This window comes from Dasypus novemcinctus, chromosome 31 (assembly GCF_030445035.2).
Source record: "Dasypus novemcinctus isolate mDasNov1 chromosome 31, mDasNov1.1.hap2, whole genome shotgun sequence".
In the NCBI taxonomy this organism is placed as follows: Eukaryota; Metazoa; Chordata; class Mammalia; order Cingulata; family Dasypodidae; genus Dasypus; species Dasypus novemcinctus.
Window position 1 is genome coordinate 34,218,509 of NC_080703.1, and position 24,816 is coordinate 34,243,324.

The following is a 24,816-nucleotide window of genomic DNA, read 5'->3' on the forward strand; positions in this document are numbered from 1 at the left end:
GAAGGTCGCACGACCCAGTCCTCGGCCCCCGGCCCTGCCAGGAGGTGGCGTCTGAGTCCTGCCCCGCGATGACGGGCCGCTGTAGGACCCTCGGGTGTGTGACGTCCCCGCGGTCCCTGGTGAAAGGCAGGACGGCCGCCCCTGGCTCGCGTGGGCCTCTCTCTCTCGGAGCCCCCGTGCGGAGTCTTGCTCCTGAAGCACGCACGCCGGCAGCGCCGGGGGAGACCACGGCGGGCTGCCAGCGCAGGCCACCCTGCGGGAGGGGCCTCGCGGCCCCAGCCCGGCCTTCCCGCTGCGGCGCCCACCCAGCTGAGCCCGTCAGCCCCAGAAGCGCCAGGACGGTAACCCAGAGGGGCTCTGCTCTCCTACACCGCCTCGCTTGGGGGGTTCTGTTACACAGCGTTACATAACAAACACCCAGGGCAGCCCTCGGCCAGGCACTCAGCCTGAGTGCGACAATTCTGGGACAACCGCTTCTCTCGGTTTCCCTCTTGGGCAACACTGCCTGAGGGCGCTGGCTAGCAAGGCACCCTGTACTGTCTTCCCTTCCCGTCCCGTCCCCACCGCACCGCTGTTCCTGCACCTCTGAATAAACTACTTGAACGTGGACCCTCACCTCAAGAGTCCGTTTCTGGGGGAACCAAAACTGAGACACCACTGAAGGTTAAAAACAAAAACAAACCCTCAGAGGAAAAGAGGCAAAGTTTATAAAAGATACTTGTGGAAAGATACTTGTGGTGCAGGAGTAAGGGTTACTCTCTGACAGTAAAAACTTTAACCGTACTACCAACAATGGATAAGGTACACAGGCATTTCTCAAAGGAAGAAACTCGCACCGCCAATAAGCCAATTCTCAATCTTACTTACACTCCAAGAAACGCAATTAAACACTGAAGTACCTTTCACCTATTAGACTGTAAAACCTAAGAGTGATGGACTCCTTGGTGCTAAGTGTGTGAGGAAACAAGCTCTCTTTTCCACGGCTGGTGGGAGAGTAAATTAGGAGTCTTTCTAGATTGCAATGAGGTAATATGTACCTCAAAATAAATCGGAGAGACTTAGACTAAAAAATTCTGCTTCTCAGAACTAACCCTAAGGAAAAAATTAGACATGCACATGGCTGTAATAGAAGGATATTCATTAGGATCTCACAGATGATGAAAAACAGGAGAGAGGTTAAATAAACTGTGGTACATAGTATTCAATAGCATACCATGCAACTCTTAAATGAGGTATGTACACTGAACATAATGTACTGTTATGTCCATAATGTACTGTTAACTGAAAAAAGCCCAGCGTGTAACAGTATGCAAAACAATTCCATTTTATAAGGCATGTAATAGAAGCAAACTGTTAACAGTGGTTATATCTGCACGATGAGATGTAGGGGGCTTATTTTCTTCTTTAAATTGATCTGAATTATTGGGATTTTAAAAAATAATAATCCTGTATTACTTCTAATAATAATGAATTTAGATTTTTAAAGAACAAAACAAAGATCGAAAGGATACAATCTAATCTAAGCAGTAACAGAGAAAATGAGCGAGAACGCATGTCAGGGCTTTTTCGCTGGGGCATGGAGAGGCCCTAGAGAGCCGGGGCTGGGGGTGCGCTCAGGCTATGCGGTGGGTGGGCAGGCGGGAGGGGGCCGAGGGGACCCCTGGTCTGGGCTGTCAACAGTCTTAGCTCAGCCGCAGCTTTGTTTCATTTAAGCCCAGTTTTGAGAGACTGTTTTCAGAACAGAGCTGCTGAGGCTCCTAAGGGAGCCTTCTGACCCGTCATTCCTGCACACTTGAGTGCCCACGTACTCCCCACGTGAGGCCCACGGCTTTGCTGCATCTGGGGATGAGGATCTAGAACAACCACTCCCAGGAACTGCCGGGCTGCTCCTCCTCCCAGCCACAGCGCCTGGGAAGACACCACCGCCTACAGAGGCGTCGGCCTCCTGGGGCTCTGGGTCACATTAAAGGACAGATTTTGGACCATGACGAAAGTTCCCACAGACATTTAATTGGAAAACTTCGAAATATGACACTGAAGGGATCCTATCTCGCTGTCTGGCCTCTCCTCCCCTCCAGTTCAGGGGCTCTTCTCTTTTTTCTCTCTGTTTTCTTTTTGGAGAAGTTGTGGGTTTCCAGAACAACCGTACATGAAGCACAGGATTTCCACACACCACCTCCTCACCCGCACCTCGACGGGCGCAGGGCACCTGTCACCAGTGGTGTCGGCCCTGTTTACAATTGTTCTCAGAACTGAAGTCCGTGGCTTAACCTCCAGGTGTGCTTTTCTAGTCTCTTCCTTTCCCCATGCTCTGAGAATGACCCTGAGAGAGACTATTTTAGAGAAAGACTGCAAACCCTTCAACAGTATCAACCAAAAGGGCTCAAGCTTTCCCCAGCAGCAGGCCGCAACCCAGCCTTCAGGCAAGAACGGGGACGGGGCGCCCTGCCCGCCCGAACACACTTCTCCAGACTGTGCTCGCCCCGGTCGTTAGTGCAGAAATGCCACGTGCTAAGACGAAACTGCTCAATTTATCTGAAGAGACAAAATTCACAGAACACTTGAAATGGGCGACTTTAACTGTCTTTACATTATACCTCGGGGAGTGGTTGTAGCTCAGTGGTTGAGCGCCAGCTTCCTCCCAAGTACAAGGTCCCAGGTTCAATCCCTGTACCTCAGAAACAAAACAAAACAAAAAAATGCAAACACACACCTCAATAAAATTGATAAAAAATTTGTCCAAATACAAGCAGAAGTCTAAAATGCAATTCTCCAGAATTTATTAGGTGACAGTTTCTTCTGACCTAATGTATGTACATTTAAAATAATCTAAGGACCAAAATATATCAAAAGCAGAAAAATACCCTATGTTTGAAGAGAAAGTTTTCAAAGTTCTTTCATAAACTTTGACTTTTTGATCTTTATCCAAACCCCTCGTATCAGGAAAGGGAACATTCTACCCATTTTAAAGATGGGCAAGCAGAGGAGAAGTTAAGTGGTGTGTGGGTGCAAAGTCCTAAAGCTGGGAAGCCTCAGTGTGCTGTCCTGGTCCCCCCAAGGAGCTCAGAATAAAGTTACCTGCCCTTGGACTCACCACGAAAGTTGTTGTATCATTTGCTGCTCTGCCTTTCCTACCTTATTATGTCATTTCTCTTTCACACTGGGATGGAAGCTGGGATTAAACAGAAAAAAGAAAATTTTGTGATCTGATAAGAGGTGATAAATGTGTTATTTAAAATTCTTAAAAAACAAAAACTGATTCAATGTGCATGAACTGAAAATAATCACACACTACGCAAGGTACTTAGCGTGGAGGAGAGAGGGGATTTCGCCAACACTGCGACAGCTCCAACAATGCTGAGCCCCCCAGCGTGATGAAACCAAGGACGCTCTTGGGAAGCAAGCTTTAGTCAGTGGAGTAACAGGCCAGATGTTAGGCCACTAACTGGCAGAGAGAACAGAGCGGCACGTTTTCTTTCAAAGGACAAAAGCAGGTACCGAACAAGACCCCTACTTCTCTCAGCACAGGAGCGAGGCTGGTCCAGACACTGCGAGGCCTTCAGGCCCACTCCGCTCCAGCTCCCAGGGCACGGGCGGGCCAGCACCGCTGGAGTGGCCTGCGTGACATGAGCGGTCAGCCCGGCGGAGGCCACGCGGCCGCCCCCTGCAGCCTCCTTGGCCCCCCCTCCCCACTGCAGCATCTACAGCTCTGAGCCACGAAACCGCGGGGTCAGGAGGGAGGACAGCTATTCACTGCCCTTGGGGACGCGGTGGCTTTTCTTGGCCCCCACTGGCCTGGAGAAAAAAGGGGAAGGCTGTTCATATCTGCAAAGGACCGAGGAACAGAAGGAGTGAGGCTTTGTCTGCGTGTCAAATCCAGGGCTGGGCTGGGGGGGGTCGATGCTTCACCCCCAACTCCCACCAAAGTGCCTCTCAGGCCCCCTGTCCACATACTTGCTTCTAGGCTGAGCTGTGGGACCAGAGCTCGAACAAAGCTGGGAGTCGCAGCAGCTGCCCAAGGGGCCCTAGGCTGCGCATTCCCAGGCAACACTTGGCCCGGAGCGCGTGGCCCAGGCACAGATACACGGCACTTTCACCGGCGGCCCAGGTCAGCTACCAGCCTAGCTGGAAACTAAGCACACGGCAGCGCAGAGGGCACCGCGGGCGGTAGCAGCTGCTTCCTAACATGTCTCTAACAGACACTCAGTATTTAATGTCAAGGAAGGACAAAGCATTATTCCCAAACAGAGAAGGGTCCTAACGAAATGTCAGTAGTCATTTCTAACGTTACAGGAAATACTCTCTGAGCACTAACTGCTAAGGTATGTAGCTATATCCCTATTCAGGACAAGTCTTATAGAAAAGGTGAAAAAGTAGGGAGGGTTCTGATTAAGAGGAGAGAGACAGCTGTTCTAAGCCTAAGGTGAGGAGTTTGCCTTAGAGGTACAATATGGGGCTAAAAACCCACACACATGGCTGGAAAATAAGGAGCTAAAGAGTGGAAGGATCTGGAAAACGAAAGAAGTTGGAACTTTTAATCCCTTATTCTTTTTCCTTCTTTAAAGGAAAGGATAACCCTAACTTAAATACTGCACCAGAGGGAAAAAAGAAAGGTATCTCAGAACACAGCGTAAAGATGGGTGGACTGAATACAGGTATCCAATTCTACTCTTTTTTTCCGGATTCCACCAAAATGATAGTAAAGGTTCTGTTTGTTTGTTTAAAGCATAAACCTACGAAGAGGGAGGAAGAAGGGAGAAGACACAGTAGCCACGACAAGGAGGAGGGAGACTGGACACTAGGGAGCCCGGGCACAAGCGGGAGGGCTGGCACGTCGAGAAGCGCGGCGCCTCGGCGGCAGTCGGGAAGCAGCGTGGCGCCTGCGCGGCACGCCATCGCCGAGGACTCAGCATGTGTGGCAGCTCTGGAACGTGGGAGTAAGGCGGGAGGAGGCGCTAACATGGAGACTGGCTCCGAGTGTGTTTAAGAGCAAATTCCAAGACGCTGTGGGGCAGGGAGCAGGCAAAGACGGGCTGCACGAGCCCCTCGGCCCGGTGTGCCCCGCACGCCCTCCTCCACCGGAGGACAGTCAGGCTGTGACCTGCTTCTATCCAGCAGAATGTGGCCGAGATGCGGACGTGACTCTCTGGAGCAGGTTATGTTTTACACACGATGCCATGTTAGGGGACACTAGGTCCTCAGCTGGCCGGAGAAGGAGACCCTTGTGCTGGCTTTGAGGAGGCAAGCTCCTGTGATGCACCATGCCTGGGGAGCGGCTAGAGAGCTGGGGTGGCTCCAGGAGCTGCAGTCTCGAGGCCACCACAGCTTCAAGGAACTCAACTCTGCCAAGAGCACGCGAGCTGGGAAGAGGCCCCCGGGCCCCCAGGAGAAGCCAGGCTAGCCGACGCCGCGCCCGCCCCGTGAGGCCCCGGAGAGGGCCAGGCGCCTGGTCATGCTAACTGTGGGACACGAAACCCGTGAACTGGGTCGAGCTGTTAAATGCGTGATAATTTGTTACACAGCAGTAGAAATCCCAAGGCCGGAGGTTTATTTCCTGGATAAATCAAAACGGAAGAGGGTTTCTGCTCCAGGGACATTAACATGAGCGAGGGCAGAGGTACAGCCTGCAAGCAGGGGTTACGTGAGCTGACGCACGCGCGGCAGCCAGACCCGCTTTCCTTCCCACGGGCTGCCGGATCACGCCTGCCTTCCCCTCTGGCACAGCCCCCTTCGGGGACGGAGCAGCCCAGAGGAAAGGCCCGGGACCCTGGCACCCGGGGCTCGCTGACCAGCGGGTAACCATGTCTAAGGGGGAGTCAAGAACCAAACCACACTGCAAGCCGGCAAACTAAGGACAGCAGAAATTACACAGAAAGAAGGCAATTTCAAATTAAACGAATATCCAGAGAGCTGTTAGATACTGATGAAGCAGGAATAAGATCATAAGAAGATAACATCCAGAAAAGAAAAAGGAGTTTTTGGAAATTAAAAACAAAAGCAATGAAAAAAATTTCAAAAGTTCAATAAAGGCTAAAGTTGGGGAAATTTCCCAAGAAAGAAGAACAAAAGAGGAAAGAAAAAAATATGAAAATTAAAGAACTGTAAGAAAATCCATGATTTAAATAATGAGTGGTCACAGTCAAGAGGAGATAAAAAATAGTTTAAGAGGGAGCAGATATGGCTAAAGAAGTTCAGCATCTGCTTTCCACACAGGAGGTCCCCAATTCAGTTTCTGATGCCTCCAAAAAACCAAAAAGTAAACAAACAAGCAGGAAGCGGCTGTGGCTCAGTCAGTTGGGCTCCCGTCTCCCACATGGGGGGCCCTGGGTTCGTGTCCTGGGGCCTCTTGTGAAGGCAGGCTCGCCCGCGTGCCGTGAAGAACCAACCCAGCAAGGTGATGCAACCAAAAAAAGGGAGACAAGCAAAAACACAGAAGAGCGCACAGCGAATGGACGCAGAGAGCAGAGAGCAAGCAAGCTGCAAGGGGGAAGGGGAAATAAATAAATACAGACACAGAAGAACGCACAGTGAATGGACAGAGAGAACAGACAGTACGCCAAAAAAAAAAAAAAAGCCACAAGAAGGGAGATTAAAAAAACACACAAACAAGCAAACAAACAAATGAAAAAAACAACTCAGGGGAGCCAATGAAGCTCAGTGGTTGAGTGCCGACTTCCTGGGTTCAATCCCAGGCACTGGGAGATTGGAAAGAAAAAAAAAATTATGAAAACCTGCCAGGACACGAGTTTCCAGATTACAGTGGCATAGTATAATGGAGAAATAAAAATCCACGCAAGGCACATCAAGTTTCAAGGGGGGAAAAGAGAGAGAGAGAACGTACAAAGAATCAGAATCGGCATGGCTCTGGATTTCAACAGCAATATTGGGCGTGAGCTGGCACTGGATCAACGTCTTCAAAATGATTTTCATCACAAATTTCATACACCCAGCCTAACTATCAAGAGTGAGGGGGGAAAAGAGATCTCTTCAAGCATTTGAGGTCTCTAAAAATTTATCTCTTAAGAATCCTGTTTCACGAAGTTTCTGGGGGGTCTACTCTACAAAATAAGGGAATAAACAAAAAGAAAGATAAAGGAAGCAAGATTCAATGGAGAATCTTGTTGTAAAGGGAATTCCCAAAAAGAGAGTAAAAAGAAGGCCCAGTCTGATAACAGTGTACCAGACTTAGCAGGTAGCTTGTTTTGACTAGAACAGATCAGAAGACTCCAGGACAGACTTTTTCAAATCGATAAAGTTAATATAATACTCACCATATCGGAATGTCTTATGAACTTATGAAGTATTATGGATTCACTAATGCACACTGTACTAACACAGCATAAACAAGCAAAAGTGATGATAAAAAATATGGTATAGAAGTATAACACCTGGGAAGATTTCGTAGTGTAATGATATCTAAGAGTAATGGTACTTAGAAGGCAGAACAGGTTTTTTGGGGGGAGGACTCGGGCGGGGCACAGTGGGTATGACCAAAATGGAGAACTCTGGGTAGAGGGATGTGTGTCCCCTGCAGGAATGTAGCAGGAGCTGGAGGGAAACTGGGAAGAGACCACAGAGAAACTTAAACGCCTGTTGAGGAATTTAGATTCTACTAGCTTTGCATAGCTTACAGGAGTGAAGAATCCGGAAACAGTCACTGTTTTAAGAAATGGAAAACCCAAACTACATCTGACAACTCCCACCTATTAAAAGCAGCACCCTGCACCCAGCCCCAGGGAGCCTTTCTGGGATGTATGTATCTTGTCGTCTCCTAACGTCCGCACTTGCCCTCTGGGAGCAGGTTCATCTCCACGGACAGCTGCATGAGCCTTTCCAGCCTTTCAGGCCACTTTTCAAACTCTGCGGTGGCTTTCCATCTCACTCTAGGGTAAAACACACACTCCTCCTCGGCGACGCCCACGGTGAGGGGCCCCGGCTCCCTTGGCTCCTGCCCCGCGGCTTCCGGCGGGTCTCAGGCTCACCGTGGGCTCTTCTGCCAGAAGGTTCTTCTGCCAGAACCTCCTCCCCACATACCCGCTTACTTCGCAAATTCCCTGCTTGAAAGCAGCGCACCAGAGGGACTTCTGACCCCTCGTATGAAGTGAAACCCTCTCCCCGCACAGGGCCCGGGCGCTGCTCCCCCCACAGCACTCAGCCCCACTTCGGGCATCTCCATGTTGCTCTTCTCCTCCCCCAGGGGCCGAATGTAAGCTGCGTGGGAGCAGGGGCATGGATGTGTGTTCGGTGTCGTACGCCCAGTGCCCAGAACGGAAGATGTGCAAGTGGCACCTGATGCGTGACCGGAGCAGAGTCAAAGGAAGGGGCGACGGAAAGCTCCTGGGTGACAGGGCGAGCCAGGAATCCACACAGCACAGCTCCCCTGAACAACCAACACACACGGCACAGCTACGTTCAAGCCTCCGCGCAGAAAGGGACCCAGACGGCCTCTCGGGCCACCCGGCCTCCAAATGGTGCTGTGACCCTGCGGCCCCAGCACCGTCCAGCACTAGCACGCGGCGTGAGCTCCGCCATCACCTGCGACACAGATAAACCGCGAGTTTACGTGCATGATCTTGTGTGCTTCATATAAATACATTAGCACTTCAAAAACTATCAAACCACACACTCCGATTTTAGCTCAGAAAATACCCCCTATCAGTTACAGCAATGAACAATACAGTGCACATGCGTGCTGTTTTAGGTAATGCCTAGGTTTATTTCAAAAGGTAAAGGAAAAGAAAAGCACTATTTAATGGGCTCATGGATTACAGAAAACAAAAGTCTCAGTATACTGAAAGGAAACACACTTAAGCAAAGTGAAGGATCAAAAATACATTTAATCAGTTCATCTGGCAGCCTGGTTCCGCTGTGCTTCTGAGGAACCGAGGCTCCTGAGTTTAAAACCTCACAAAGAGGCACATTAAACAACCTGATAAACGCTGACATACACTCATGAAGAGTACCAAAATGCAGAGCACTTCTGACCTTTCCCAGAATTCTGTTAACCGAAGGCCCCGTCAACATCTGTCTTGTTCACGTGCATTTACAGTAACAATGAGCAGCACAGAAAGCCGTGAAGACGCGGACCAGCTAGGACATTACCAAAAAGATAAAACCAGAGTGCTTGAGATTACTTTAGCAAAATAACTGAGCAGGAACCTGAGTGGGGACAGAACGCCGTCTCCCTTTAGCCAAGGTGAAAGGACCCAGGGGCGGCGCAGGCAGCTGAGAGCAGGCTGGCCGAGGAAGGACAAGTAAAACTTCAGTGGCTCGGGCTGTTGGGGGTACTAGGAATGGACCAGTGAAAGTACAAAAAAAAAACCTAATGTTTTTATAACAGTATAATAAACCAGTAAAAATATCAATTTAGATCTTAATATTTGCTCGGTATTGTGCAAGGTACAAAAGAAGTTTCCCTGCTGGATGAGTAAACAGGCCAAACCATCAAGGGCCTTTAACCCAGCATTCAATACACTGAGTGAAGAAAACCCATAGCAAGTTCTTTTAAAACACCGTTTTAGAGCAAATAACTACCCCTATTTCGCATTAGAGAAAAGTGAGCTCAGAAACATTAAGTACTAAGCCTACCCTAAGCTCCCCGGCTAAGGGGCAGGTGTTGGACGCTGCCAGAATGCCCACCTGTCCCTCAGACGTGATGAGCTTCATCCGGGCTGACGGGCTGAGACCTGCTACGCACAGGCAGGTGAGAGCCATCGGTATGGTTACTGAGGCCACTAGGATGAGCAGGTACAACAAGAGACCTGAGGCACGCGCGAAAGTGACGAGATCAGAGCGGCAGCGGTGGGAAGAGAGGAAAATTTCCATGCCTCATCTTCCCTAAGAAATGAGAGGAGGCAAGAATTTTCAAGAGACGTGAAGGACAGCTGCAAGCAGGGCTACCTGGGGGGGCCGGCTGGAGGAGCTGCCGAGCAGGCGAGGACTGTGTCCCACGCAGGCCCCCTGCCCCCAGGCCTCCCCGGCTCCCGCGGGAAGCCTGCGCTGGGGGGCCGGCCAGGAGCGTGTCCCGAGGCGCCTGTGCTGGCAGGCCTGGGATTTCCAGGCAGCTTCTATTGCAAAATTCTTACCGGAACCACAGAAACGTTCAAAGTGAGCGCCTGTTTTCATACACCTCCCAGCTGGGGGTGAGTGGAGGTAGCGCCAAATGACTAAAACAGCAGGAAAGCGCCAGGCAGGGTGAGGGGGGCACGGGGCACGTGAGCTCCAGGGCTGACCCCCACGCGCGCTCCGCGCCGAGCAGAGCAGCCGGCCAGCGTGCAGCCCCAGGAAGGCCGCCTTTCCTCACCCATGGGAGGGGGCGGCTGCGCAGGGAAGCCACGGTCCCGGGGCGGGGGTCTGTGCACACCGTCCAGGACAGTCTTCTAGCCACTCCCCCTCTCACCCCAGAGGCCTAGGTCCTCCCAAGACCAGCGGTGGTCTCCATCAGATTCCCTCCTCTCACTTCACAGCAATGAATCTGCACTTGGTTACGAACAGTTCAAACTTCCTCATGCAGAAAGACAAAGACGACAACGAAAGCCCAAATGGCACTCCTAAACGCCCTTCAGCTCCGTCCAGCTCTCTCCTGCGCGGGTGTCACCCATCCGCTGGCTGCACCCCCCGCGCCCCGCCACCTGCCATCCAGGCCCGCTGCACCTCGACATGCCCAGGAGAGCCCGCTTCCAAGGTCACCCTAAACCCTCCCGACTCGACAGTGCGCGGGGTCCCCAGCCTTCCCGGCTCACCAGCCCTGCCCCTCTGAGCCCAAGGCCCCGGCCGCCTCTCACCCCCGCTGCCCCTCCCTAAAGCCCTGTCCCTGCTCCTGGGGGCGCTGGGACAAATGCGACAGCAGCCCTTAATGAAAGGGTGTGAAGAGAAAGCTGCATTGCAGGCAGGGCCTGGCTGCGCAGGAGGGCCAGAGCGGCCTGGCTGGTCATTAAGGGGAGCAGAAAGGAAGGCAAATCAGAGTCTGACACATTCAGGAGGAAACCTCCGCGTGCTAGCCTAACACTTGAACTTGGGCAACACACTAGGAAAATGATGCCTTACTACAGAGCAAGGATTTTCAAACCCGACTTCCGATGGGGAGAAAAGGTTTTAATGTTTCAAATGTCTGGTTTCCCAGAAATCTGTTTAAGGTAAGTTTCCACTGCTTTCAAACACTGTAAAAGTACACTTAATAGTACGATATAACTAAGGGCACAAGGAACTTGAGATCAGAACGGTGTGCAAATTCCAGCTCAGCCCTCATTTTTCTCATCTAGAAAATGTGGCTAATGATACTCTACATACCACCTCACTGAACTGTTGAGAGATCTGAAGAAAGTACTATATAAAGTGCTTTGGAACCCACTATTTAAATGCACAGAATCATTTGAAAGAACAAAGGCTTTCTTTCATAGAAATAATGACTGCCTAATTGAGTATTGATAACTGCAGTCACAAAAATCTAAAGCTACATTTTGGCTTTCCAATAATCAAGTTAATCTTTTCACTTTAAATATAAAAATTAATATAGTAAAATTCCATGTAACTAATGAAGGTATAGTACTGAAATCAAATAATACAAAAATTAACCTGCACCATATCTATTATAAAGATGTATACACATGATGAAATTTAAAATTTAAAATAGGGGAGTGGGATGTGGCTCAAGGGGTTGAGCACCTGCTTCCCACACGGGAGGTCCTGGGTTCGGTCCCTGGTGCCTCCTAAAAACAAACAACAAGCAAATAAACAACAACAAAAAAACCCTAGGGGTACCAATGTGGCTCAGTGGCTGAGCGCTAGCTTCTCACGTGAGAGGTCCTGGGTTCCTGGCCTCAAAACAAAACAAAACAAAACACATAATACACACACACACACACACACACAAAGAATGAAGGAAATGTGTCTTATAGAAGAAGGTTGCATATTGGCACCCCTTAGTTAACAAGATAAAAAGTAAAAAGACTTCTTATTTAAGTCCCAAAATCATTTTTTTTTAAGATTTATTTTTTTAAAATTTATTTCTCTCTCCTTCCCCCCACCCCGTTGTCTGCTCTCTGTGTCTATCTGCTGTGTGTTCTTCTGTGCCCGCTTGGATTCTCGGAAGCACTGGGAATCCGTTTCTTTTTGTTGCGTCATCTTGCTGCGTCAGCTCTCTGTGTAGGTGACGCCCCTCCTGAGCAGGTTACAACCTTTTCACGCTTAAGGGGTGCACTCCTTGCACATGGGCTTCCCTACGTGGGGGACATCCCTGCATGATACAGCACTCCTTGCGCGCATTAGCACTGTGTGTGGGCCAGCTCATCACATGGGTCAGGAGGCCTGGGATTTGAACCCTGGACTTCCCATGTGGTAGACGGATGCTCTATCCATTGAGACAAATCTGCTTCCCTCCCAAAATTGCTTTAAACATACTTCTAATTTCATCAGCATAGAATGAACTTTTATATTAGAAACAAACACACCAAAAACCCCCCAAAAAACCTGACAAAATTGCTCTTTTAATCTGTAAGTCAAAAAATATTTTCATTCTAAAGACAGTCTCACAAAATAACAACTCTAAAGTAATAAAAATTATATTGGTAATAAAAATAAACAAGTAGGCGGTAGACTTGGCCCAGTGGTTAAGGTGTCCATCTACCACATGGGAGGTCTGCAGTTCAAACCCCGGGCCTCCTTGACCCGTGTGGAGCTGGCCCATGCACAGTGCTGATACATGCAAGGAGTGCCCTGCCACAGAGGGGTGTCCCCCACATAGGGGAGCCCCATGCGCAAGGAGTGTGCCGCCATAAGGAGAGCCGCCCAGTGTGAAAGAAAGTGCAGCCTGCCCAGGAATGGCGCTGCACACATGGAGAGCTGACACAACAAGATGACGCAACAAAAAGAAACACAGATTCCTATGCCACTGACAACAACAGAAGCGGAGAAAGAAGACACAGCAAATAGACACAGAGAACAGACAATCGGGGTGGAAGGGGAGAGAGGAGAGAAATAAATAAATCTTAAAAAAAAAAGTAAATAAAAGTTCTGAATTTCAAAATAAAAAAATTAAATTAAGATTTTATTGTAAAAAAGTTATAGTGGAATATCCTGCCAGGATAAATCTGATAATCTACCATCATAAATTTGACACCAATATAATTCTTCCATAATATACCATCAAAAAATTTGTCAAATTAATTATTATGCCATATGTTCATTATAAGCGGACATTTATAGATACACCTCTAGGTTAATTCTCATTTAACCTTAGGACAAATTCAGTCTTTCACGAAAGAAGTAGCATTATCTTAAGTATTTAACATTCCTCCCTGGCTTTTGTAAAAGCCATCAGAAGCTGCTTCTTCCCACAGGATTCCCTAGCTACTGTTCCTCCACTGTCTACTGATAAAACAGACCCTAACGCATCTGAAACTACTACATATTAAGACCCTTACTTGAAAAGATGAATGGTTCTTAGTTGGCACCTTTTCAGTTACAAGTCTCATATACCTAATTCAACGAGCTCAAGCCGCAAGAGGACTCTGTTGTCCATAAACTGACGAGGGCGCGAGGCCTCAGCAAGGCTGCCCTCACAGGCTGAACAGTGCCGCCAAGCTCGCACCCCCTTTCAGGCGGGTGGACGTCACTCTGAGACAGACTCTTCACATACAAAGGCTTGGGACGCATGAGAACGAGCGCTGCCGACTCATACACAAACAATTTAACTACCCCAGGAAAGGGAGAATTTAAAAACAGCCCTCCCGAGACCTGCTAGTTGCTCTGACTGGGTCAGAGAAGGTCAAATCCCTGCTCGGAGCACGAAAAGCCCCGGCGGGCTCGTCTTGGGTTATGGACCGCGCGACTCCCATGAGCCGGAGAGCCACATTCTGAGGAGGAGTGCTGAAATTCCAAGAGCGCGTCAGGTGGACAAGTGGCACAGGATCACGAAGCCTGCTGCTGGCGGAGGCCTCCAGGGATTTTTGAAGAGCACTGTCAGACTTTATTGAATGTTATAATTGTACAAAGCCAATGTAAGGGTTGTATGTCTCACCAAGAAACAAATCATGAGACAAGGACCTCCTCTCCTCTGCCAACTCTCCTATATTTATCTTTTTAAAAAAAATATACATAGATCACACACAATGTTACATTAAAACATATAAGTTGTTCCTATATACCCCACTCCTCACACCCCCCACTCCTCACACCTCAACTTTTCATTAGTGTGGTATCTATTATACTCATTTAATTGTAAAAAAAAAAAAAAAAGTGAATAATGGACCGAAATTAATAGACCTAAATTTAAGGGCCAGAACTGTAAAACATCTAGAAAAATAAAGAAAATCTTTGTGCTCTTGGGGTAGGCAAAGATTTCTTAGGACACCGTGTAAGGAAAAAAAAGAAATTGGTCATCTGGGCTTCATCAAAAATAAAAGGCATAGTCTTTAAAGACACTATTGAAAAACCTATGCTGGGAAGTGGATGTGCCTCAGGCAACTGGGCTCCTGCCTACCATGGGACAGGTCGCTGGTTCAGATCCTGGTGCCTCCTAAAGAAGACAGCGAGCTGGCACAATGGGCAGGCACAGCAAGCTGACACAACGGGAGACACAAGGATAAAAACATGAGAGATACAACAAAGCAGGGAGCAGAAGTTCCTGGTGCCTCCTAAAGAAGACAACGAGCTATCATGACCATCAGGCATGGCAAGCTGATGCAACATGAAGACACAACAAGAGATGCAGGGAGGAAAAACATAATGAGAGACACAATAAAGCAGGGAGCAGAGGTGGCTCCAGTGATTAGGCACCTCCCTCCCACATCAGAGGTCCCGGGTTCGGATCCCAATGCCTCCTAAAGAAACAAGGAAGATGAACAGACACTGCAAATAAAACACAAGGGGGCGGGGAGAAATAAAATAAATCTTTGACAACAAAAAAAACCTATGCTAGCATCATACTCAACAGTGAAAGACAATGATTCCCCCCTACGATCAGGGATAAGACAAACATTCTTGCTCTCGTGACTTTTATTCAACACTGCACTAGAACTGTCAGCTGGAGTAACTAGGAAAAAAAAAGAATTCCTATGGAAAAGAAGAAGTAAAACTATACTCGCAGATGACATTACCTTGAATAGAGAAAATGCTAAGGAAGTCATTAGAAAACTATTAAAATTAATACATGAGTCCAGCAAGGCCAAGGCTACAGGATACAATATCAATATACAAAAATCAATTGTATTTTTATACTCTATTAATGAAAAATCTCCAAATGAAATGTACTGTTTGTTTTTACTTTTTATGCTTTATTTTTAAAAGAAGTTGTGGGTTTACAGAATGATGCATAAAATACAGGATTATCTATATACCACCCCACCAACAAACTGCATTGCTATGGAATATTTGTTACAAGTGATAAAAGCACATTTTTATAATTGGTAGTAACTATAGACCATGGTCTATAGTTCGGGTCACTGTTCATTTATTGTAGTTCCACGGATTTTTAAAAAAAAATTTATTGTTACTATATACACTATCTAACATTCCCTTTTTAATCACATTCAGATATGTATCAATGCTGCTAACTGCACTCAAAATGTTGTGTGATCACCACCATCCATTACCAAAACCTTTCCATCACTCCAAAGAGGAACCCTGTGCATTTTAAGCCTTAGCTTCCCATTCCCTATTCCCCTGGTAACCTGTATTCTAGATTCGGACTCTATGAGTTTGCTTATTCTGATTCAAAATCTGTAAGCTCATATAGTTATTTGTCCCTTTGTGTCTGGCTTATTTCACCCAACACGATGCCTTCAAGATTCATCCATGTTACTGCACATATCAGGACTTCATTCTTTTTTTATGGCTAAGTAATATTCCACGGTGTGTATATACCACATTTTGTTTATCCATTCATTGGCTTATAGACACTCACTCGGGTTGCTTCCATCTTTTGGCAACTGTGAATAATGCCACTATAAACATCAGTGTGCAAACGTAAGTTCGAGTGCCTGCTTTCAATTTTTTTGGATATATACAAGTAGTGGGACTGCTGGGTCACATGGTAGCTCTATCCTTTGCTTTCTGGGGAACCACCAACCACAGCAGCCACATCATTTTACAGTGCCCCCAGCAAAGAATAAGCGCTCCTAGTTCTCCCCTTCCCCTCTCACACTTGTTGTTTTCCATGTGTTTAGTAGGAGCCATTCTAAAGGGTATGGAATGATATCTCACTGTGGTTTTGATCTGCATTTCCCTGATGGCTAATGATGTTGAGTATCTTTTCAGGTGTTTTCTGGCCATTTGTGTATCTTCTTTGGAGAAATATCTATTCAAGTCTTTTGCCCATTTTTTAACTGCATTGTCTTTTTATTGTTAAGTTGAAGGATTTCTTTATATATTCTGTATAGTTAAACCTTTATTGGATATGTGGTTTGCAAATGTTTTCTCCCATTCTGTAGGCTGCCATTTTACTTTCATGATAAAGTCCTTTGAGGAACAAAAGTTTCACCATTTTGATGAGGTCCCATTTATTTATTTTTCCTTTTACTGTTCTTTTTTGGTATTTTCTGGATTCTTCTCCTCTTCCTTTGGATAGGCCACCATCCCGTTTTTTTAAAAGATCTACTTTATTTATTTCACTCCCCTTTCCCCACCCCCGTTCGCTGTCTGCTGTCTGTTCTTCTTTGCTCACTTGCATTCTTGTCAGCAGCACCAGGAATCTGTCTCTTTTTGTTGCGCCATTTTGCTGCGTCAGCTCTCCATCTGTGTGGCGCCACTCCTGGGCAGGCTGCACCTTTTTTTTTCACGTGAGGTGGCTCTCCTTGCGGGGTGCACTCCTTGCGCGTGGGGCTCCCCTATGCAGGGGTGCCCGTGTGGCATGGCACTCCTTATGCGCATCAGCACTGCACAGGGGCCAGCTTACCACACGGGTCAGGAGGCCCTGAGTTTGAACCCTGGACCTCCCACATGGTAGGTGGATGCTCTGTCAGTTAAGCCACAGCTGCTTCCCTTGTTTTTTTCTGTCTTGTACTCCTGTTGCACACGATACATTTTAATACTTTAAAAGGTTAATTCTGGGATTTATTTCCTGAGATGTCTGTTTCTTTGATTTTGTAACCAGCTGGTAAGACAAGGATTTTTCTGGAGTTTCAGCCCTCCTATCTGAAAGGTCTGCCCAAGGCAAAAGCAGCATGAAGGGTTTTCCATCTTTCTTTAGAAATTATTTTTTAGCAATAACGTGATGTTTCAGCTACGCCCAGAGTCCCCAAGATCACGGACGCCTATGTTTGGCCAGAAGCTCTTTGGTCCTCCTCCTGCAAAATTCCCTGCCCTGAGAAAATGTCACCACCTGACCAGCCCTCCATGGAGCTGAGAAAAGTTGGGGTGAGGCAGCCACAGCAGCGGTACCACAAGAGGGGAGCCTTTCGGTAACAAAAGAAAGAGCCCCTGGTGTCTCCAGGCTGACCAGGTGAGCAGTGCTAAGAGAGGCCACCTTCCCTCTAGTGAGGTGAAGCCACCAAGGTCTTTGTTCCTTTTGACCAGGCATAATAGCCTAGCTAAGATTGTCCAAACAGAGCCACCAGAATGTGAGGGCAACCTTCTATCAGAGTTAAACTTTTGACAAGGGAACAAAATTCAAACTGATGTATTGATCAAGTAGCTAGCTGTAGAGCTTGCATTTTATTAGCAACAGCTGCCCAATGCCATGTGAAGTATCAAAACTGGTTTTTGGGTTTTTTTCCCCTTCAGTTTTAATGTTATGTAATGTATTTAAACTCTTATTTAAATAAAATTTGTTTTCAGAAACAAACAAATATATATATTTTTAAAAGATTTTATTTATTTATGTATGTATGTATTCCCCCTCCCCCTGGTTGTTTTGCGCTCGCTGTGTGTTCTCTGTGTCTGTTCATTGTGTGCTTGTCTTCTTTTTATAGGAGGCACCAGGAACCGAACCTAGGACCGCCCATATGGGAGGGAGGTGTCCAATGGTGTGAGCCACCTCTGCTCCTGCTTGTCTCTCACTGTGTATCCTTGTGCTTATTCTTCGTTGCATCAGCTTGCTGTCTTGCTGGTCTTCTTTAGTAGGTACCAGGAACAAACCTGGGACCACCCATGGGGTAGGCGGGTGCCCAACTGCGTGGGCCACCTCCGCCTGCTGGTTTTCCATCTTTCTGGGCCTCCGTTTTGTCCTGGTTACTTGCTTGTTAGCCGTTTTGGAGTTCCCCTGTTTACAGGAGTTTGGCTGTCTGTTTCCCAGGAGACGAACTCCCTCTCCCCAGGTGCCTGAAGCCTGCAGGCCTCTGCCCCAGCCTGCCTGCCTGCCCCTTCAGGTTCTCACTCTTCTTTCCTTGTCTCGAGCTGCTTATGCCTGAAGGCAAATTCTGGGAGAAGGCCGCAGTGGAGAAGGCTTTCCCAAGAAGTCTTTCCCAGCCAGAACAGGGCAGGGAGCCACAAAGGGGGCACTGAGCAGATGAGCAAGCCCTGGGGGGGGGGGTGCTCAGGAAGGGACGAGAGCTCCAGCTGCAGCTCCAACGCGGAGCTTGCTGGCCTGCCCAGCAAATGCAGCCCTTTAGCCACCTGCTCCCACGGCCCCGAGGAAGCGCAGCGTCTTCAGGTCTTCACAGCCCACCCATCTCCTGTCTGCCCTCGGAACTGGGCTCCAGCGACCCAAATTTGTTCACCGAAAGTCACGATTAGTGGTCAGCATGCCCACTGGTTCTTGGGCAGGAGGATTTTCATGTTCCAGTCTGTCACCAGTGAGCTGGGCAGGGCTGGACCCCACGGTGGTCTGCCACGAGGGTGGTGGGCGGGCACCGGGAGCTGCACACGGAAAGCACAATAGGCTGCTCCTGGCCACAGTTTACCAGCCTCTTCCTCTGCTCTTCCCTGGATGCTGTACAGTGTCCTTCTGGCCTCCAGAGTTTCAAAATAGTTGTTAGAGGCAGTTCCTCCCTGTTTAATAGTCGCTTTGGTGGAAGGACTGAGTCCTGGACTATAGATAGTAGTATCATTACGACGATGCTCTCTCATCAGTTTTAACAAATGTGGCATAACAATATAAGGTGCTGGTGGTGGGGCAATGTATGGGACTCCCGTATGGTATGCTCGACTGTTTTGTAAACTCACAACTTCTCAATAAAAAAGAAAAGGAAAAAAGGTGGAAGAAAGATACAAGATGGAAAAAACATTAACTTTGGTAATACAGGAAAAAATCTTTTCAAAGCAAAGCTTGTTTGCCAAAAAAAAATAGAAGACACCTTGAGTCAGTACAACTGTAATGATAAATAAACATAGCAATATCTGTAACTAGGGTAACCAGAAAAAAATAGTACCATTAAAGAAATAAAGAAAGAAGAAAAGCATTGGCGTGAAAGGAGAATTACGCTTTCGACCTGCGGCATGTAAATCCCAGTGTCTGGCTGAGACCAAGGACTCAGGAGGGCAGTGAGGATGGATGGAGCCCGTGGACGGGCGACAGTGCTAACTGCCCCAAGGTTACTGAACGACCACGGTGGAGAAGACACTCCCGGCGCTCCCGACACAAAGGCCCTGTGGAGCAGCAAGGGTGCCCGTCTCAGCAAAAGCGACGTCTTAGCAAGGCCGCCGGGGCTGCAGCTGCTGCCTGGGCTCCCGATGCGCCCAAGGACGAGCAGAAGAAGGATGCCGGGAAGTCGGCCAAGAAAGAAAGACAAAGGCCCAGGGAACAAACCCGGAGGCAGGGCCAGAACGAGGAGGTGGTGCAGAGGAAAAGTTCCAGGCGAGCTCGATAACTCAGTCTTGTCAGACAAAGCCACCTACAAGAATCTGTCAAGAAGGCCCCAGCTACCAGCATCGCTCCTGCAGTTCTCTGGGAGCCTGCAGATTCGCCGTTCCCTGGCCAGGGCAGCCCTGCAGGAGCTGCTCAGTAAAGGACTCATCAGGCCGGCTTCTAAACACAGAGCTCAAGGAGTTATACCAGAAACACCAAGGTAGAGATGCTCCAGCTGCTGGAGAAGATGCGTAAACAGGTCCAACCAACTGTACATTTGGAAAAATAACGCTTTATTAAATAAAACAGCAACAAAACAAAACCAAAATAAAGCAAAACCAACCAGCAGGGGGAAAGGACTGGAAAAGCAGGGGGAAGGGACTGGAAGGCAGGTATCACTTACTGAGAGTTGATGATGTGTTAAGAAAACTCAATACACCTATTCTGTTCAAATACCATTCTATTCTATTCTAACAGCAGCAGGCACCAAAGATTTAAGCCAACTTTATGTAGGCAAACTCAAAACCGAAAACGGCTACATTGTCATTAAGTCAATGTTGCCCCAAAGTCATGCCACACAGTGACCCTGATTCATTTTTATTTATAACAAAGTATCCAGCACAGTTCAGAATGCCAATCAATTATTTAATGCCTACTATATACTAGGAACTATGCTATGAGCTGCATCGCGTACGGTAAAAACCCCCGGCATTACCCTCCTAACGACAGGGACTAAGTCAAGGGGTGGCGGAACCTAAGGGCCCTCCCTCCCCCCAGCAAATCCTGGTCTGTCGCCACAAACCATTGCCCAAGAAAGTCTGTTTTAATCTGGGAATTCTGAAGAATTGTCTTCCTACTGCACTCCTGCCAGAATACCAGTTTTATACTAAATAATCGTACTATATACTGCTGCAACAGAGAGAGTATGTTTTCCATGAGACCCAGTAGTACACAGTACAGGTTATGGGATAAAGTTGTACTGTAACTACCATAACCATACTACTGAAGGGTTCTTTATTCAAATAAACCAAGCCACTACCCTCCGTCGAAGTCGTAGGACTTAGGTCATACCTCACAGTCTGAAAGGCAGACCAAAGACTTGGTGCCTAGCAGCCCCCAGACTTCACTCAGGAAATACTGCGCTTCTGCGCATCTATTCCAGAAGAGTCCAGCTAGGTGCTTTCTGTCCATTCCATTCGGTGTTCTACAATGAGGAATCTTCATTCCCTCAAAGAACATAAAATCTTATGTATAAGTTCAAGGATCAAAACTCAAAAAAAAAAAAAAAAATCTAAAAATATACTTGTAACTTATATAAGAGACTTAAGACTTACTTTCTCAAACACCGAATTCAGTTCACATTACAAAAGAGGCCTTAAAACATCTTTTGCCTCAACATCTTGCTTACGACGAAATAGTGTTATTTAAAGTAAATATAAGATAACTGAAAAAAAGAGGCATATTCTAAAGATGGAAATAAAAACCAAAAAAGCTTAACAGGTTATGAAATACTTCGAATCTATTTTCTTACCTTATCTCAACATAAAGTCTGCGATTTACCATCCATTCTGTCAAATTAAGTTATACCATAATATGCTTATCTAGTTACAGTACATGTTTTAAGGTAAATGCATTTTCTGCATTTTACATTTCCAGTGTAACAGTCACTGGGATAATCCAAGCATGCCTAAAGTTTTTAAAACAAAACTCCTGCTAACTTCTATTTTGTTCTCCAACAGCAGTAACCCTGCCACCTCCCACCAAGAGCACCTCAGTCACTCTCGTACCGGAACTCCAAGCCACCTACCGCCCACCACTCTTCTACAAAGCAACAAGATCCAGGACGATGATATGAAAACTGGGACTCCTCGCTGCACGTGGCTCTTTCACTCTCCAACCCATAGGATTTCACATGTCTGCATCAGAATACGACACTCAAAGGAAGGAGTCGTGTGTTTCTGTTTTGTTGGGATTTTTGTTGTTGTTAATGTTGACTACAAATGTGGCTCCAGAATCCCAGAACTTGTTGAATGGCACTGATGGAAAAGGCCATTTTTAAAAATGAAAAGGTGTGAAGGATGAATTAAAGTATTCATCTTTATTTTCTCCCTATTACACTAAGAACATTTCTCATTTGCAAGTCCAACATGATTTGTGGAAATGAGAAATGTAATCTCTGACAATGTGGCCATTATAAATCCTACTATAACCAACACATACACTGTAAATATTCTTCACATGTGACCTGACCTGTAATTGTATTAGAATTAATATGTACTCAAAGCACACCTAATCCTGAATCAATAACAGGAAAAAAAAAAAGAAGCCTATTCTAAAGAAATAGCCTAGAATTAACATTCTAATTGCAAAGTACAGAAAGAGTAGCAGTCTCCAAACGTCAGGATGAATTTTCAATAAAATCTAACTCTTACTCATTTAAAGCAGATAATATTTGAAACATAAGCCATTTAGGATGAGCTTAATTTCATTTCCTCACTCATTATGGAAATAATCCAATAATCCCTTATATCTTTTCTATCTTCATCCACATTTCTAAAAGTAAATGTTATCATTATAAATGTACAAGAGCTGGAATAACATGAAAGTCGTGTTTTCTAATGACTAATTTACCAAAAAGAAAAAAAGCCATGGGCCCTTTAAGTCACTTCTGCTCTGTCCGAACTAACCAAACTGACCCTACAACCTTAAACCACCTTACAAAAAGAAAAAGGACTAAATACATGAAACAAAAATCTCCAGACACTGGACACCAGGCAGTGCAGGGCAGTGATCCCTGAGAAAGGAAAAACAAACCCAACGAGCCCTAGAATTGCCCCTGTGGTGCAGAGGGAGAGACAGGTGGCTGGAGTTTGCTAAAGCGAGCCACACAGATCTGTGGGGCTAAGTACCTACCAGTCGAGCAGGAGAGAACACTCTGGACGCAGGGAAAAGCAGCACCCAGAAGGAACAGAGAATAATCCCCAGGGCTCACACAGGGCTGGGAACAGCTTGTGCTCTCCCCAGACATAGAGGAAGACCTTGTAATTTATGGGGCATAATGTACAATACCCAAATAACTGCATTCCAGAACAAAGTCCAAAAATATTTTCAGGAATACAAGAATACCTAGCCCTCAAAAAGGTAATTTTCACAACGTCTGATAGCCAATAAAAATATTTAACGGACATGGAAAGGAGACTGAAAATCTTGAGGGAAAAAACCAAACAACAGAAAACAGATGCAGATATGACACCAAGAGTGGACAGAACAGTGAAGAGTTGTCGTAAGTATACTCCAGAAGCTCAGCGCGACGGTGGCTGCACGAGCATGTTAAGTACCACCATAGGAATTATAAAAAGGCCCAAATCAAACTTTTAGGTGTGAAAAATACTGTGATTTTTAAAAATTACAGTGGATGGGACTAACATCATGTTGTAGATGCTACAGAAGAAAACATTAATAAATCTGAAAACAAAGCAACAAACTGTTCAAAATGAAACTGAAAAAAGACTTAAAAAGTCAATAGATTGTACACTTGAAAATGGTTAAGATGAGCAATTTTATGGTACATATGTTACCACAATAAAATTTTTAAAAAAGGTTCAAGGGTATTATCAATAATTTAGTGAGATGTTAGCTTTGGCACTACCGAAAATACTATACAAGTCCCATGTACCTGGGGGAGGGGGTGGTGGGGAGACACAAACAGTGCAGCAGCCAGCTGCAGGAGAACTGCAAACTAAGATACAAAAGGGGAGGGGTCAGAAAAAATAGCTGAAGAAATTAACGGCCCCCAAATTTCCAAAGCGGATGAGAACTCTAAGTCCACAGATCTGAGAAGCTGCACCCCCAAGCACAGGGAGCCTGAAGGCAAGGTTGTGCCAAGGCACATCGTAATCACACTGCTCTAAACCAGCGATCCAGGGGAGACGGTGGACGTGCCAGCAGGGAAGGCGGGGAGGAAGGCGCATTACACAGCGGCACAAGACAGAGGTGACGGCGGGCTCTCTCTGGAAACCACGCAAGCCAGAAGACAGTGAGCAACACCTTAAGTCCTGGAGGAAAAAACCAAAACGGTCAACTAAGAATTCCATACCCAGCAAAAATGTTTCAAAAACAGCAGCAAAATAAAAACACATCGCGAGCAGACCTGACTGCAAGAAATGTTAAAGGAAGTCCCTCAGGCAACGGAAAATGATAAACAGGTGGAGATGTGGATCTGTATACACAAAGGAATAAACCACACCAGAACTGGTAACGAATTTATGGGAAATATAATTTTTTTTCCTATTTCTTAAAGCTCTTTAAAAATAATATAATTGTTTAAAGCAAAAAATAGTCACAATGTAATGTAGAGTATACAGCACATGTAGAAACAAAATAACAACAAGAGCACAAAGGCTGGGAGGGGAGGGAGAAATGGAGCGCAAATTTTGAAGGAGGGACTGCTGAAGGGTCTTACGCTACAGGTGCAGGGGTATGATATCACTTGCAGACAGACTGGTAAGTTAAAGATGTAGTCTATAAACTCACAACAAAGCAAGGTGTTGGTGGTGGGTGATGTATGGGAGCCCTGTATGATGTTATGCATGTTTGCTTTCTAAGTTCACCACTTTTGCTGTATACTTCATGTTTATGTATGTTCACGTGTGAGTGAAATACTTCAATTTTTTGTTTCCTTTTGCAGTACCAGGGACCAAACTTCAGGCCACTCTCACTCAGCCACTTGAGCTATATCTGCTTCCTAAATTATTTTTAAAAAGGAAAAACAAACAAACAAAAAATACCTCTAAGGCAACCACTAAAAAACCAAACAAATGATATAGCTAATAATCCAAAGAATATAAGATAGGGGAAGCAGATGTGGCTCAACTGATAGAGTATTTGCCTACCATATAGGAGGTCCAGAACTCGAACTCAGGGCCTCCTGGCCCATGTGGTGAGCTAGCTCACACACAGTGCTGCCACACGCAAGGAGTGCCGTGCCCTACAGGGGTGTCCCCTGCATAGGGGAGCCCCATGCGCAAGGGAGCACAGCACGCCCCATAAGGAGAGCCGCCCCGTGCGAAAAAAGCACAGCCCGCCCGGGAGTGGCA

General features: G+C 46.7%; 1 protein-coding gene across 1 annotated transcript in view; it reads right to left on the reverse strand.

Moving 5' to 3' along the window:
- Nucleotides 1–24,816, reverse strand: part of LOC101447215 (ubiquitin-conjugating enzyme E2 E1) — a 71,298-nt gene that overhangs the window by 15,204 nt on the left and 31,278 nt on the right. The window lies entirely within an intron of this gene.